Here is a 17,398-nt window from a genome sequence, read left to right on the forward strand (position 1 = left end):
GGGAGATGACTGCATGGCCACTCAGAAGAGGAAAATCTTTAAAAGCACTTGAACTATGAGCAGAAGTTTTCTTTTCTCTAAGAGAAAAAGAAACCCCATTCTTGTTTGACCTTGGGGGGAAAATATCCTTTAGTTGCATTACCTGACAGTTAGTTACACTTACATGAATAAAATAAATCTTTCCATTAAAATCTCTACAGTCACCATCATGGATACTATTGAAAAATTATATGCTTTCTCGGCTAAGCTGCTGAGATCAAACAAAGAGAGCAGGACTGGCATCCTTCTAACTTTTTCAAAAAAACATTTTTTAGAGCAATTTTAGGTTCACAGCAAAACAGAGCAGAAAGTACAGAGATGTCACATATGCTCTCTGGCTCCACATACACACAGTCTTCCCTGCCTGTCAACACCCTATACCAGAGTGGTACACTGGTTATAATCAATGAGCCTGACACATAATTATGCACTGACACATAATTATCACCCAAAGTCCATACTCTGCATTGTTTAACTCTTGGTGTTGTACATCCTATGCATTTTCACAAATGTATAACAAATCCACCATTATAGTGTCATGCAGAGTAGTTTCATTGCCCTAAAAATCTTCTGTGCTTCACTTCTTTATCCCTCCCTCTACTCTAACCCATGGCAACCACTGCCCCGCTTCCTGTCTCCAGAATTTTGCGTTTTCCAGAATATCATACAGTTGGAATTATATAGTATCAGACTTTTTGGATTAGTATCTTTCACTTAGTGATGTACATTTAAGGTTTTATAACTCATTTCTTTTTAGCACTAAATAACATTTCATTGGTTATGGAATGAAGCTGGTTTCATAGTTCCACATCTTTTCATGGTTTCATAGCTCATTTCTTTTTAGTACAGAATAATGTTCCATTGTCTGAATGTATCACAGTTTATCTATTCACCCACTGAAGGACATCTTGGTTGCTTCCAAGTTTTGGCAATTCTGAATAAAGCTATTATAAACATCCATGTACAGCTTTTTGGGTGGAGATAAATTTTCAACTCATTGGGGTAAATTATCAAGTAAAGAGATTGAGGGATTACATAATAAGAGTATGTTTATTTTTTGTAAGAAACTACCATACTTTCTTCCAAAGTGACTATACCATTTTGCATTCCCACCAGCAACGAATGAGAGTTCCTGTTGCTACTCATCCTTGCCAGCATTTGCTCGTGCAGCATTCTAGATTTTGGCCATTTCTAAGAGGCATGTAGTGGTATCTCACTGTTTTGTTTTGTTTTGTTTCCCAATACTTTAATTTCAGAACAAAAAAAAACCACAACACACAATATTCAAATCCCATGTCAAACATGGATAGGGATAGGGCTTGCTTGAGGCCCTTGTATCCTGCCTTAGACAGAAGGACAGAAATAAAACCACATCAGCAGAGGGAACCATGTGAGCCAGGGCCACTAGGGCTGCCACTGGGGGAGCCATGGGGATGCTATACAGAGGGAGCAGGTAAAAACTCCTAATCTACTGCTTTCATGCAAGAGGCATCCTCGTCACCCTCAAGGCGGGGAATCTCATCAGGAACAGCAACACTGGGCTCCTCTGCCATCACCGTGTCTTCATCAATGCCCAGGCCAAGCTTTATCATGTGGGAGATATGGCTGGAGTGGGTCTGGGAATCCTCAATCGAGAAGCCAGAGGAGAGCAGTACGGTTTCAAACAGCAGCACCACCAGGTCACTGACGGCCTTGCTGTTTATGCCTGTCTCTTGCCTTCTGCTGCAGGGTCTCCACGATGGGGTGATCAGGACTGATCTCCAGGTGCTTTTGGCCATCATTTAGTCCATGGTCGAGTTGCCCCAAAGTGCCATGATGCACTGCATGTTGGCTGTCCAGCTGTGGTGCTCATCACAGTGCAGCAGGGTGAAGACATGAACCTGTTGGAGATTGTCACCTTCTCCACCTTCTTATCCAAGATCTCTTTCATGAGTTTGCAGAGGTTCTCAAACTTGGCCTTGCTCTCCTCCATTTTCTTCTCCTTGTACTCAGGCAGCTCCAGGCCCTCCTTGGTCATGGAGACCAGACTCTTCCCATCAAACTCCTTGAGCTGCTGCACACAGTGCTCATCAATGGGCTCCATCACGTACACTACCTCAAAGCCCTGCTTCCACACGCACTCCACAAAGGAAGAGTTCGAAACCTGCTCTTTGCTCTCACCAGTGATGCAACAGATGGACTTCTGGGTCTCCTTCATGCCAGACATGTATTCTGAGAGAGAAGTCATCTCATCTCCAGACTGGGAGGTGTGATAGCGCAACAGCTCAGAAAGGCATCACAGGTTAGTGGAGTCCTCACAGATTCCAAGCTTCAGGTTTTTAGAGAATGCCTCATAGAATTCCTTATATTTCTCCTTGTCTTCTGCCAGCTCAGAAAAGAGTTCAAGGTACTTCTTAACAATGTTCTTATGAATAACCTTCAGAATTTTGCTCTGCTGGAGCATTTCTCAGGAGATGTTCAGGTGAAGGTCTTCAGAGTCAACCACCCCACAGAAGAAGTTGAGATATTCTGGAATCAACTCATCACAACTGTCCATGATGGACACATGGCGGACATACAGTTTGGTGTTGTTCTTTTTGTTCTCGAAGAGGTCAAAAGGAGCCCAATGGGGGATGAACAGCAGTGCTCTGAATTCCAATTGACCTTCTACAGAGAAGTGCTTTACTGCCAAGTGATCTTCCCAGTAATTGGTAAAACTCTTGTAGAACTCACCATATTCCTCCAGGGTGATGTCATCAGGGTCTCTGGTCCAAATGGGCTTGGTCTTGTTCAGTTCTTCCTGAGCAATGTACTTCTCCTTTATCTTCTTTGTCTTCTTTTTCTTATCTTTGCCACTATCATCCTCCTCATCTGAACCCACATCGTCAATCTTAGGCTTCTCTTCATCATATTTATCTTCCTGTTCTTTCTCACCTTTCTCTTCTTCAGCCTCATCGTCACTGATTTCCTTCTCACGTTCTTTCTCCAGATAGAGTTTGATGGCATAGCCTATGAATGGTGAGTGCTCCTTTACCACTTCTTTGACCCACCTCTCTTCCAAGTACTCTCTATGGTCTTCCTTCAGGTGGAGAATCACTTTGGTACTCCGGCCAATAGGCTCACCATGGTCAGCATGGACAGTGAAGGAACCACCAGCAGAAGACTCCTAGGCATACTATTCCTCATCCTTATGCTTTGTTATCACAACCACTTTCTCTGCCACTAGGTAGGCAGAGTAGAAGCCCACACCAAATCGCCCAATCATGGAAATATCTGCACCAGCCTGAAGAGCCTCCATAAATGCTTTAGTATGAGACTTGGCAATGGTTCCCAAATTATTTACAGGTCAGCTTTGGTCATGCCAATGCCCGTGTCTACCAGAGTTAGAGTATGTTCCTAGGGGTTAGGGATGATGAGAATTTTCAGTTCTTTCAGTTCAGTTCAGTTCAGTTCATTCACTCAGTTGTGTCCGACTCCTTGCAACCCCATGAATCACAGCACTCCAGGCCTCCCTGTCCATCACCAACTCCCAGAATTCACTCAAACTCACGTCTATCGAGTCGGTGATGCCATCCAGCCATCTCATCCTCTGTTGTCCCCTTCTCCTCCTGCCCCCAATCCCTCCCAGCATCAGAGTCTTTTCCAATGAGTCAACTCTTCGCATGAGGTGGCCAAAGTACTGGAGTTTCAGCTTTAGCATCATTCCTTCCAAAGAAATCCCAGGGCTGATCTCCTTCAGAATGGACTGGTTGGATCTCCTTACAGTCCAAGGGACTCTTAAGAGTCTTCTCCAACACCACCGTTCAAAAGCATCAATTCTTAGGCGCTCAGCCTTCTTCACAGTCCAACTCTCACATCCATACATGACCACTGGAAAACCCATAGCCTTGACCAGACGGACCTTTGTTGACAAAGTAATGTCTCCATTTTTCAATATGCTATCTAGAAATTGGTCATAACTTTCCTTCCAAGGAGTAAGCGTCTTTTAATTTCATGGCTGCAATCACCATCTGCAGTGATTTTGGAGCCCCAAAAAAATAAAGTCTGACACTGTTTCCACTGTTTCCCCACCTAATTCCCATGAAGTGATGGGACCAGATGCCATGATCTTTGTTTTCTGAATGTTGAGCTTTAAGCCAACCTCTTCACTCTCCTTTTCACTTTCATCAAGAGGCTTTTTAGTTCCTCTTCAATTTCTGCCATAAGGGTGGTGTCATCTGCATATCTGAGGTTATTGATATTTCTCCCAGCAATCTTGATTCCAGCTTGTGCTTCTTCCAGCCCAGCGTTTCTCATGATGTATTCAGCTCTTTACCACTGTCCAATTTGAAAGGGTCTGTCAGGCTCTCATAGCAAATCTTGTCCAAGGCATCAGAAGCATTACTGATCAACTCCGGAAGAAAAATTTCCTTGTTGGAATAGAAGGTATTAATAATAAGAGACATGAGTTGGGCAATTTTTGCCTCAAAGGCAAATGGCTCCACCTCCGTCTCCATGGTGCACTTCCTCAGGAATCTTCAAAGATAAGAATCCAGGTACTAGAGAACACTGAGCGAGCAATGGCTGCCTCAGGCTCACTTGCCGCAGGAAGGCTGCGCAGGGGTGACTCGAGAGCCTCACTGTTGTTTTAATTTGCATTGGAGAAGGAAATGGCAACCCACTCCAGTATTCTTGCCTGGAGAATATCATGGACAGAGGAGCCTGATGGGCTACAGTCCACGGGGTCGCAAAGAGTTGGACACAACTGAGAGAATTCACTTTCACTTTCAATGACACAGGATGTAGAGCATCTTTTCATATGCTTATTTGCTGTCTGTATATATTCCTTGATAGGGTCTTTTGCCCATTTTTAATTGGAATAGTTTCTTTACTTATGGTTGAGTTTTAAGAGTTCTTGGTATATTTTGGATAAGTTCTTTAACAGGCATGTCATTTATAAATATTTTCTCCCAGTCTGTTGTGTCTACTTATTCTCTTGAGAGTTTTCACAGAGCAGAGGTTTTTAATTTGAATGAAGTTCAGCTCAGCTTATCAATTATTTCTTGCATGAGTCCTATCTTTGGTGTTGTATCTAATAAAAAGGCATCACCATACCCAGAGTCATCTGGATTTTCGTGTGTTATCTCCTTGGAGTTTTGTAGTTTTTTTGTTCTATAGTTAGGTTTATGAATAATTTTGAGTTCATTCTTGTGATGGAAGTAAAAACTCTGCTTCTTCTTCTTCTTCTTCTTCTTTTTTTTTTTTTTTGCAAGTGGATATCCAGTTGTTCCAGTAGCAGTTGTTGAAAAGACTAATTTTTCTCCATTGTATCATCTTTGGTTTTTTGTCAAGGGTCAGTTTACTGATTGGTTTACATTTCTATGGATCACTTCTGGGCTCTCTATTCTGTTCCATTCATCTATGTATCTACTTTTTTATAACACTTCATTGTTTTGAGGGCTGTAGCTTTACGGTAAGTTTCTAAGTTGAGTAGTGTCAGTCCTCTCTTATAAATTTAAAATATATTACTTATTCTAAAGTGTGTAGTGTATACATCCAAATGATTCTCCCAATAAGTATTATTTTAACCAATGCCCATCAAAGTTTTTAATTTTCCTATGGAGAGATCAAGACGGTACAGTTCAGTTCAGTCGCTCAGTCGTGTCCAACTCTTTGCAACCCCATGAATCACAGCATGCCAGGCCTCCCTGTCCATCACCAACTCCCGGAGTTCATTCAGACTCATGTCCATCCAGTCAGTGATGCCATCCAGCCATCTCATCCTCTGTCGTCCCCTTCTCCTCCTGCCCCCAATCCCTCCCAGGATCAGAGTCTTTTCCAATGAGTCAACTCTTCCCATGATGATGCTGTGAAAGTGCTGCACTCAATATGCCAGCAAATTTGGAAAACTCAGCAGTGGCCACAGGACTGGAAAAGGTCAGTTTTCATTCCAATCCCAAAGACAGGCAATGCCAAAGAATGTTCAAACTACTGCACAATTGCACTCATCTCACATGCTAGTAAAGTAATGCTCAAAATTCTCCAAGCCAGGCTTCAATAATACATGAACCATGAACTTCCAGATGTTCAAGCTGGTTTTAGAAAAGGCAGAGGAACCAGAGACCAAATTGCCAACATCTGCTGGATCATGGAAAAAGCAAGAGAGTTCCAGAAAAGCATCTATTTCTGCTTTATTGACTATGCCAAAGCCTTTGACTGTGTGGATCACAATAAACTGTGGAAAAGTCTGAAAGAGATGGGCATACCAGACCACCTGACCTGCCTCTTGAGAAATTTGTATGCAGGTCAGGAAGATGGTAAAACTACTTCATAATTCCACTAATTGGCCAGAAAGAGGCTAAGTGGTGGAATTACAGGCTTTTGAGGTTTTATTCAAGAGATTTCTGGGTGACATTCAGTACCACCATCCTTATTTTAATTACAGATAAACATGGTATAGAACTGCAAATTCTCAGAACTCACTGAATATCTGTTACTGTAAAATTATGAGTTCAAATTTCCCCAAGTCAACTTAAAATATTATAATATATAACCAAAGCATATAAAAGGAAAATACACAAACAAAAAATAAACTTTGATTGTAAAATGAATCTTACTCAGAATGTTCAAGAGGAAAATTTTATAGATTCATATAATTCCTTTTAGGAAATAGAACTATTTCCTAAGAGATACCATTCTTTCCCATTATAGTACATTTTAATTGCAACTGAAATCCCATGTTTTATCACATTTGCATAAGATTTAGCATTTTTGGTTTAATGTAAAATCCAAATATTTGCCATGCCCCAAATTTCCAATTTTGAACTCTGTAATAACTGCATATATCATTACAGAATGAAACACAAAATTATATTCTTTAAAAATCAGGGTAAATCCACAGATTTTCTAGTTTCATTGCAATGCTTTTTTAAAAAAGTCTTTTGAAATGTAAAGGGCATTCAATACAAAAATCCCCAAATTTGGAAACAACATTTTTGTCAGAAAAAGAAACATTATTTTAAAATGACCACATTGACAAAGAACAGCAACTCCCTGTTCTTTTCCAGAATCTAGATTTTTTGCCTTTGGAAGATTGTAAGCCCTTGGTCTAAAGCCCAAACTTCTTATCAACTCTTTGGTTTCTTCTTATTGACCCCAATATAAATATCCTTCTTGAGTTTTAAACTCTGCCAAGAGTTGGGGGTGTGGGGAGGATCATTGCTTTAAACTGAATTAAAACCCGTTTAATTCACCAAACTGATATAATTTCATTCACAGACCTTCTAGCTAAAATTCATCAAGTACATGAAATCAAAACGGCCCCATCCATGGTCTTCTTCCCAGAGCAGTTCCTCGTGACCAGGGCAACCCTGGAGCAACACAGATGGGAGGTAGCAGGACCAGGGAGTGCACTCCAGTGTAAGGCCTTCTGAGGGTTAACTTTCACAGCCTCCTATCCTGCCAAGGATTCTGGTGCTTTGCTCCATCTCTTAGCTGTTTCCAGTTGAGAAAGCCTGCATTCTATCAGATGAAGAGTTAAGGACAGGAAGAATATGTCCTCTTCTGCAGTTTAAAAAAATAAAATTCCTTTGTGTCTTCTGCCAGATGGCAAGGCTCTCCTGGCTTGTGACCCAGGGACAAATCTAAACCCCTTTCATGGGCCCTCAAGACCAGTAAGACATGGTTTCCACCCCACCCACACCACCCTCCAAGGCATCACATATATGCCCCATTCACATGTCACACAGTTTTGTGATTGCTTTGTTTTGCCTTCACGTATTAGTTTTCCAGGGCCGCTGTAACAACATATTGCCAACAGAGTGGCTTAAGCAACAGAAATGCACTGGCAAACTTTCCTGGAGGCTACAATGAGATCAAAGTGTCAGCAGGGTTGCTTCTCTCTGAGGGCCATGATGGAGGATTTTGTTTCATACCTCTCTTGTAGCTTCCAATGTTTTTTAGGCAATCTTTGGAATACTTTGGCTTGTGGAAGCATCACTTTGCTCTTTGCCTTCAAGCTTATGTGGTGTTCTCCCTGTGTGTGTCTTTATGAAAAACAAAATTTAACTGAGTAAACATTAAAAACCTTATTGGCTCTGTATAAAGATTCATGATTCAAGATTCAAGCAGCATCAACAATCTAGCAGATGGAAAGGTTCCCTGAACAGTTAAACAAGGCAAGAGATTTTATAGGCAGACTAGAGTGGGAATAAAGAAGTACTAGGCCAAAAAGCAGATTATTTATTGCAAGATGACTTTCCTTAGAGGGGATGGCAAGGGTCTGCCAGGCAGATTACCTGACTAATGTTGGTCAGGCAATTCTTGATTGACTAGTGTAAGATTCCACTTCTGGGAGAGCTGAAACTGTAATTAAAGTCTTAGTTTGGTGATCTGGGGCTTGGCATAAATGACTCCATTTAGGGCCTGTTGTCTTTTCAACATCTTCACATCATCTCCCTTCTATGCACATCTGACTCTGTGTCCAAATTTCCCTTTATAAGTACACCAGTCATACCAGAACACGTGTGTGTGCATGCGGGCAGTTGTTCAGTCATGTCCGACTCTTTGTAACCCCATGGACTGTAGTCCACCAGGCTCCTCTGTGCATGGGATTTCCCAGGCAAGAATACTGGAGTGGATTGCCATTCCCTTCTCCAAGGGATCTTCCCTACCCTCGGATCAAACCTGGATCTCCTGCATTTCAGACAGATTCTTTACCATCTGAGCCACCAGGGAAGCCCTTATTGCCTAATAAGGTCACATTCTGAGGTCTTGGGGGTCAGAGTTGGTGGGACACAGTTCAACCTGGAACACTTTGGCGCACACTGAACCATAAGAGCTTTAAGGACAGGTCTGTCCTGTGACCCATTTTAGCCCCAGAGCCCCATTAACACCCGTCACAGTGTGTCAAATATTCAGTAAGTATTTGCTGAATGGGCTTCCCTGGTGGCTCAGACATTAAAGAATCCACCTGCAAGGCGGGAGAACTGGGTTCGATTCCTGGGATGGGAAGATTCCCTGGAGAAGGGAATGGCAATCCACTCCAGTATTCTTGCCTGGGAAATCATGGATGGAGGAGCCTGGTAGGCTACAGTCCATGGGGTTACAAGGAGTGGGACACGATTGAGCGACTTCACTCACTCTCAGAACTACTGTGCATAATCCAGCAATTCTACTTCTGGACATAAACCCAAAAGAGTTGAAAGCAGAGACTTGAACAGATATTTGTACAGCACGTTCATAACCGCATTATTCACAGTAGCCAGAGATGGAAACAACCTCCCACTACATATCTTCTTCTATCTGAGTTACTTGACCAGATGCTAGCACTTGTTTCTCTTCCAATTCTTCCTCCTCCTGCTGCTCCCCTTTCCCCAGTAAAGGAGGATTTAAAAATTCAGAAGTGATTATAGTTGCCTTAAAGAGAAAATTATTCCAAGGAGAAGTGAACCATCCTCAGTGCTTACATATACAATCAGAACTTGAGCAGAACTTTGAGCCTTGATTGAGGAATTTCCCAATTCAAGTCAGGATCCATTGGAATTTGCTAATAAATTCAAGTTAACCATCTGCTCCGATGAGCCCAGGTTTTCAGATGTATATCAGTTAATACAGCTGTTAGTTTCTGAAAGTAAAGCAAGGACATGAATAAAGAAAAAAGAATGGAAACACCTCTTAGTGAACTTTGAATCACGTACTCTAGAGGCTCACACTGAATACAAAGGATTAGCTCAAAAACTACTTGAACTTAATCCAGAGCTTTTCCCAAAAACTGTAGACTGGACAGAGATTCAACAGTGTAAACAAAGATCAAATGAATCAATTCTGGACTATTATGAAAGGTTGGGGGAAAAAAAAGAAAAAATTTAAGCAATATTCTGGCTTGACACCTGAGTCATTCTCTAACCACCAATATGACCCTTTGCTTAATTCTGTCTTTTCAGAAGGATTAGATGAGGATTTGGCTACTTAGTCAAAAGACAATCTAGGTTGGTCTGAGTTACACATAAACGCTCTTGTTATACTCGCTGACCAACTTTTCAAAACCATTAAAACCAGTTAAGTACGCAATGCCTGTTGAAGGTTAAGCGACCCCCAACTGGTTTAATTCCCAACCAGTAGAGAAGCTAGCTTGAAAGAAGATAGTAATAAGTCCTGAGGAAATAAGTCCTATTTGAAGAACCTGATTTTTGCTCCCTGATCCTTGAGACCAGAGCTCTCAGGATCACTTATCTAGACCATCTCTAATTTCTGAAACTGAAGGGCGACAAAAAGGGTATGAAGCCTTTAAAAAAATTATTTTATTCCAACTGCTATTTATAAACTAGTGAGTTTTATATTGTGATATCTGACTCATGACTAGGTTTAGAAAATGAAGTTAGATCTCTCATTGTGTCTGTCTGAATACATGTATGTCTTAAGAGTCGTCAATATAATAATCAGTATAATACTTTCATTGTGCCTAGGTTTAATATAAGCTAACTAAGATCTTATTATATGTGTTGCAAATTTGTCAGCAAAGAAAATAACTCAATGTGAAGAAACCTTTAAGGAAAGAAAATGTAATAAGATAAGAATTGTAAAGAGATGAAGAGATACATAAAAATGTAATGAGATAATGGAATAAGAGAAAGTTTATTGAATAGCTAGTCACTCCTAAACAAAATAAGGTACCGCAACATTTAATACTAAACACTGGCTCCCTCTTATAGAAAACCTAAAGATATTTTGGACTACTAATGAGTATGTTTGCTGCCATCCTGAGAGGTTCTCTACAAGAAAGCAAATATTTTTAGAAAATTTTCCTAAATTATCTAAATTATTATCACTGGTATTTATGTTCATCAATCTACAGAATACTAATATAAATGACAGTTGATGGTTGCTTAAGAAAAGTAGGATGCGTATTCTCAGTAAAGACTGCACGTAAATGGAATTGCATTTTATTAAGAAAAAAGGAAGTAAGTCTGGTTTACAGATGACTGTTTCTGGATGGGCAAATTAAGTAATGGCTACAGAAAGTGAGGAAGGTTTGCAGAAAGCAGACCCCAAGAAAAGAATCTCATGCATGGTACAAGTTTTCTTAAGATGCTGAACTGCCTTTGATAACAGATTTTAAGTTTATTTACCTCTGAAGTGATCTGTTCTGTAATTGGCCCTTGGAAACTTTGCTACTTTAGCTAAGTGAATAACTGTTGTTTCACAGTGACCTGTGATCCTATCTGACTGAGTGTTCTAAACTCTTTTGATATTTATTGACAAAATTCTCTAAATAAAAATTTAATGAAGTCCTTTGACCATTAGTTAACTTTGGGATACTTCAAAGGGCCCCTGAAACATCCCAAAGAGAGATATTAAACTAATTAAGTTTTTGGTACATTAAATTACATGGGAAGTATTGTCAATAAGTAATAAATCTTCTTAGGTTATGTCGTTGTTCAGTCACCCAGTTGTGTCCGACTCCTTGTGACCCCATGCACTGTAGCACACCAGGCCTCTCTGTCCCTAATCATCCCCCAAAGTTTGCCCACATTTATGTTCATTGCATCAGTGATGCCATCCAGCCATCTCATCCTCTGACACCCTCTTCTCCATCTGCTCTCAATCTTTCCCAGCATCAGGGACTTTTCCAATGAGTCAGCTGTTCCCATCAGATGTCCAAAATACTGGAGTTTCAACTGCAGCATCAATCCTTCCAACTAGTATTCAGGGTTGATTTCCCTTAAGATTGACTGGTTTGAGCTCCTTGCTGGCCAAGGGACTGTCAGGAGTCTTCTCCAATACCACAGTTCAAAGGCATCAATTCTTCAGTGCTCTGCCTGCTTTAAGGTCCAGCTCTCACAACTGTATGTGACCACTTAGGTTATACTGTACAGTAAATATTACTAATACAGATATCCTAGAAATTATATGGAGTTTCTAAAATTCTGAAATGGAGTAAAATGTTATCAGTCATAATTCTAGTTATTGTCTACAAGTGTTATGTCACAGCAGTGACCAAGTGACTTTGTCAATTGAATTGTCATCAGATTTTAAATGTGCCTTTTTAAGTCTTTTGTCATTGTGGTTTCACTGATGCCTTTGCAAAAGTGCTTCCTTTTTAAGATTAACAGAAAGAACCTTCTGAAGTTTCTAACCTTCAGGACCAGAATGCTGAACTGAGTAAGAAATGAAAGAATCCTAATGGGAAAAAACCTGATGGCTTGATAAAACTGTTAATAAAAAGAGTTAGTTACAGGAGACAGTGAACAGATGAATATCATTACAATTTTTATGGTTTCCATCTGAAAAATTGTTGGGTTGAATCTGTGTTTTCCAGGTATAAGGAAAACCTTCCCCTCCAACTAATCATGGCTTACAATAATTTGGTAAATTATACATTTGTAAGCAGAATTGAAGCATTTATCCTTTTTCTCTATCTGCTCCTCCAGAGATTAGAAACCCTTAGATTCCCAGCAGCTTTATCACGTAAATTAGGAGGGCTACCTCACTAACAGGTCAGAAATTTCAAGGTATATTGGGTACCTTGTAAAGGGAGGAACTCACCTAAATCTCTTAAGTCCTTGGCATGACTCTCCCAGCCCTGAAAGGTGTTATTTTTTTTTTTTAGGTTCAGTCTGCAACTCCTTCCAAAAGTTTCAGCAAAGCAAAAAGCCTATATGATAAAGTATAGTTACATAAATCATCAGGCCATGGTTTTTTGAGACCAGACTTATTTTGCAACAAATTAGGTCTTCCCCCAATGGCTCATCAGGTAAAGAATCCACCTGCAATGCAGGAGACACTGGAGATGCATGTTCAATACTGGGTTGGGAAGATCCTCTGGAGAAGGGAGGAAATGGCAACCCATTCCAGTATTCTTGCCTGAAAAATCCCATGGACAGAGAAGCCTGGCAGGCTACAGTCCATGGGGATGCAAGAGAGTCAGATACAACTGAGCGACTAAGCACACACAGGTGACAACTGGCTTCCCAGGTGGCTCAGTGATAAAGAATCCACCCGCCTATGCAGGAGACATGGGTTCTATCTGTGGGTTGGGAAGACCCCCTAGAGAAGGAAATGGCAACATACTCCAGTTTTGGGGGTTTTTTTTAATGTTTTAGTTGTGTGTATCTTAAAAACCTGAGTACAGAAGGTTTACTTTGTGAGTCAAGTATTTTTTCCTTATTTGGGTCCAGGCTGTAAATCATCTTCTTATAGGAGCTCCCTTCTTATAGGATGGTCCAATGTGATTTCCTCAAAGGAGGCAGCCAGCCACCCTCATTGTGGATCCTTACATCATCAATGGTGTGCAGCTAAAGGGATTGTTTGGGAGAAATGAGACCTTGCTGATGTTGGAGGATCTCCTGTGGAGGTGTGGATCAGTAGTGGCTTGCCATGGGAATGGGGGCACTGGCAGCAACAATCCTGGAAGATGCCCCTTTGCCCACTCCATATTCTTGCCTGGGAAATCCTATGGACAGAGGAGCCTGGTGCGCTACAGTCCATGGGGTCGCAAAACAGTTGGACATGACTTAGCAACTAAACAAGGACAACAAAATGTGGATATATTTGGTAGAAATTAGGGTAATTTTGGAGAAGGCAAGGGCGACCCATTCCAGTGTTCTTGCCTGGAGAATCCCATGGACGGAGGAGCCTAGTAGGCTGCAGTCCATGGGGTCGCTAAGAGTCGGACACAACTGAGCGACTTCACTTTCACATTTCACCTTCATGCATTGGAGAAGGAAATGGCAACCCACTCCAGTGTTCTTGCCTGGAGAATCCCAGGGATGGGGGAGCCTGATGGGCTGCCATCTATGGGGTCGCACAGAGTCAGACATGACTGAAGTGACATAGCAGCAGCAGCAGGGTAATTTTAGAGAGAAAGAGATTATATTTCAAAAAATGTTAAATTCCAGTTTTGTTCATGGAGGCCTGCACTTACTGATTCATTTCCCAGATAGTTCCTTGTTGTTACACTAAATTATCGTAAAGGTAATTGAATTATAAAAGGACACTCTAAGTTTTGTTTCTAAAGCTTATCTCAGTAATCTTTGAATGAAAATCAGATGCCCCACAACCTGCAAACAGGAGATTATGTATATTGGAAAAGATAAAATATAAAGGATTGTTTCCAAACTAGATGGAAGGACTTTTTATCAGGTGCTCTTAACTAGCTCATGCACAGTGAATCTGAAGGGAAATTGACTCTTGGATTAATTCCCACTTCTAAAGGCCCCTACATCAGACTGGTCTATAGAGAGGAATGCTGACCTCAAACCCACCTTAAAACAAAGCTCAAACAGAGGAAACTACATCCACATCATCAGAAGAAGAAAATGACATCAGAAGTGACAGCTTAGCCAAGATGGTGGACCTGCTCATGTGATTATTTATAATATTTTCTTGACTTCTTAAACCTTTGCATATAATTCAAATGTTTTTCTATCATGGGCATGATTCTTAAAAATCAATCCAACTGTTGGGTTTGCAGCCAATTATCTGTGTCTAATACTTCTAGACTACTTTGATGGATTTCTCCATTCCAAGGCTCTAATTGGCCCTAAGAAGCTCTATTTTAGAAGAAAGGAAGTTCAGTCCTGTTCAGGCTACTCTTCATATTACTATAATTCTCTCACCTGGCCAATTAGTTATACCTGCTCTGATTCTGGCCATAAATATGAATTTTCCTCTAAAGTTACTCAAGCTCAGTCAGAGCAACAAGCAAAAATTCAGCCAATGAATTACGGAGTAAAAGCTCCCACAATTATGGGATGGATTTATGTGATTAACACCAGGCTATCATCATTTATGCCAAAGCCTTTGACTGTGTGGATCACAATAAACTGTGGAAAATTCTGAAAGAGATGGGAATACCAGCCCACCTGACCTGCCTCTTGAGAAATTTGTATGCAGGTCAGGAAGCAACAGTTAGAACTGGACATGGAACAACAGACTGGTTCCAAATAGGAAAAGGAGTACGTCAAGGCTGTATATTGTCACCCTGCTCGTTTAACTTATATGCAGAGTACATCATGAGAAACGCTGGACTGGAAGAAACACAAGCTGGAATCAAGATTGCTGGGAGAAATATCAATAACCTCAGATATGCAGATGACACCACCCTTATGGCAGAAAGTGAAGAGGATAAAAAGTCTCTTGATGAAAGTGAAAGTGGAGAGTGAAAAAGTTGGCTTAAAGCTCAACATTCAGAAAACGAAGATCATGGCATCCGGTCCCATCACTTCATGGGAAATAGATGGGAAAACAGTGGAAACAGTGTCAGACTTTATTTTTCTGGGCTCCAAAATCACTGCAGATGGTGACTGCAGCCATGAAATTAAAAGACACTTACTCCTTGGAAGGAAAGTTATGACCAACCTAGATAGCATGTTCAAGACCGGAGACATTACTTTGCCAACAAAGGTCCATCTAGTCAAGGCTATGGTTTTTCCTATGGTCATGTGTGGATGTGAGAGTTGGACTGTGAAGAAGGCTGAACGCCTAAGAATTGATGCTTTTGAACTGTGGTGTAGGAGAAGACTCTTGAGACTCTGTTGCAAGGAGATTCAACCAGTCCATTCTGAAGGAGATCAGCCCTGGATGTTCTTTGGAAGGAATGATGCTAAAGCTGAAACTCCAATACTTTGGCCACCTCATGTGAAGAATTGACTCATTGGAAAAGACTCTGATGCTTGAAGGGATTGGGTGCAGGAGGAGAAGGGGACGACAGAGGATGAGATGGCTGGATGGCATCACTGACTCGATGGACGTGAGTCTGAGTGAATTCTGGGAGTTGGTGATGGACAGGGAGGCCTGGCGTGCTGTGATTCATGGGGTTGTAAAGAGTCGGACACAACTGAGCGACTGAACTGATCATCATTTAAGTTTTAAGGCCTTCCTTTATCTTGAGAACAATTAAATTATACTAAGGTAACCAGCCTAGTAACACTAGGAAATTGGGCTGGGAGCCTATGGACTGTGTGGATATATAATTTCCCTGAAAAATAAAGATTGGTGCAGAATAAGCTAAGTCAGACGACCTGAGACTATATGGGCTACACTTATTGGAAGTTTTCGGCTTAATTCTTACTTACGACTTTAATAATACTGCTAGCTATGTTATTGCACTTTGCCTGTTTTACAAGATTGTTGTTTCTTACATTACCAAATGTGTGACAGAAACTTCAATGAAAATAATGATGACTAGGCGATTAAAAGAAGTTGATCAAATCTATAGTTCTGTATGCAGTCAATTCGGAGAAGGCAATGGCACCCCACTCCAGTACTCTTGCCTGGAAAATCCCATGGATGGAAGAGCCTGGTAGGCTGCAGTCCATAGGGTTGCTCAGAGTCAGACACGACTGAGCGAATTCACTTTCACTTTTCACCTTCATGCATTGGAGAAGGAAATGGCAACCCACTCCAGTGTTCTTGCCTGGAGAATCCTAGGGACGGGGGAGCCTGGTGGGCTGCCATCTCAGGGGTCGCACAGAGTCGGACATAACTGAAGTGACTTAGCAGCAGCAGCAGCATGCAGTCAGTTGGAGAAAGAAATGGCAACCCACTCCAGTATTCTTGCCTGGAGAATTCCATGGACAGAGAAGCCTGGCAGGCTACAGTTCATGGGGTCTCAAACAGTCGGACACAACTGAGCAACTAACACTATGTGATCGATGATTATAATAGTGTAACTCTAGATATAGAAGATAAAACAAGAGGGAATTTTTCCTGGACCATAACAGTGTAAGAGAGGTAGGTGGTCCAGAGCCCTTTGGTTACTGTTGATAGACCTAGTCCAGTAACAGCACATTGAGTGGCCCCTCAGCAAAATCTTTGCCAGATCTCGGAATGAGTTTTCCGGGCACTGTGGAACGAAATGGTCAGGCAATGCCTTCCAAAGTACAGTCGGATTTATGACCAGGAGAGAGCCCTGTCAACTACAAACCGGCACTTGCCATCTACCTCTACAAGGATTAAACCATGTACTGCGGCAGCTGCCGACCTTCAACATCCCCTAAAAGGAGTTCAGGGTAGAGAGCAGAAATGAGGCACTCTGTGCTGGTGGAGGCGGGGATGTTGGTGAGGGGCGGGGGTTGCGGTGATAGGGAGATGGGGGCTGAAAGGACAGGTCTTCAGATAAGTATTTTCAGGAGCTGATTTTATGAGCCCAATTCTTGTATTTCCTCACATCTAGAAAAGCGCTGAAGTCCTTCATAGTGACGACTATTTCTTGTGACTAAAGCTTCCTGAGACCAGTGGAAATTTTCTGGAAAAAATAGGGATTTGATTGCCTGTACTCTCCCTTCACCAAAATCACATATATATTCTCCTTACCCCCTACCTCTTTGGAGCAGTTTCTCAGAGCTATTTGAGGTGCTGTCTCCCAGGCTACAGTCCTTATTTTGCCCTAAATAAAATT

At 41.4% G+C, this 17,398-nt stretch overlaps 1 pseudogene; it reads right to left on the minus strand.

Moving 5' to 3' along the window:
* Positions 1 to 1,204: 1,204 nt before the first annotated feature.
* Positions 1,205 to 16,990, minus strand: LOC102397076 (annotated as a pseudogene).
* Positions 16,991 to 17,398: the final 408 nt, after the last annotated feature.

Source organism: Bubalus bubalis, chromosome 10 (assembly GCF_019923935.1).
Source record: "Bubalus bubalis isolate 160015118507 breed Murrah chromosome 10, NDDB_SH_1, whole genome shotgun sequence".
NCBI classification, from domain to species: Eukaryota; Metazoa; Chordata; class Mammalia; order Artiodactyla; family Bovidae; genus Bubalus; species Bubalus bubalis.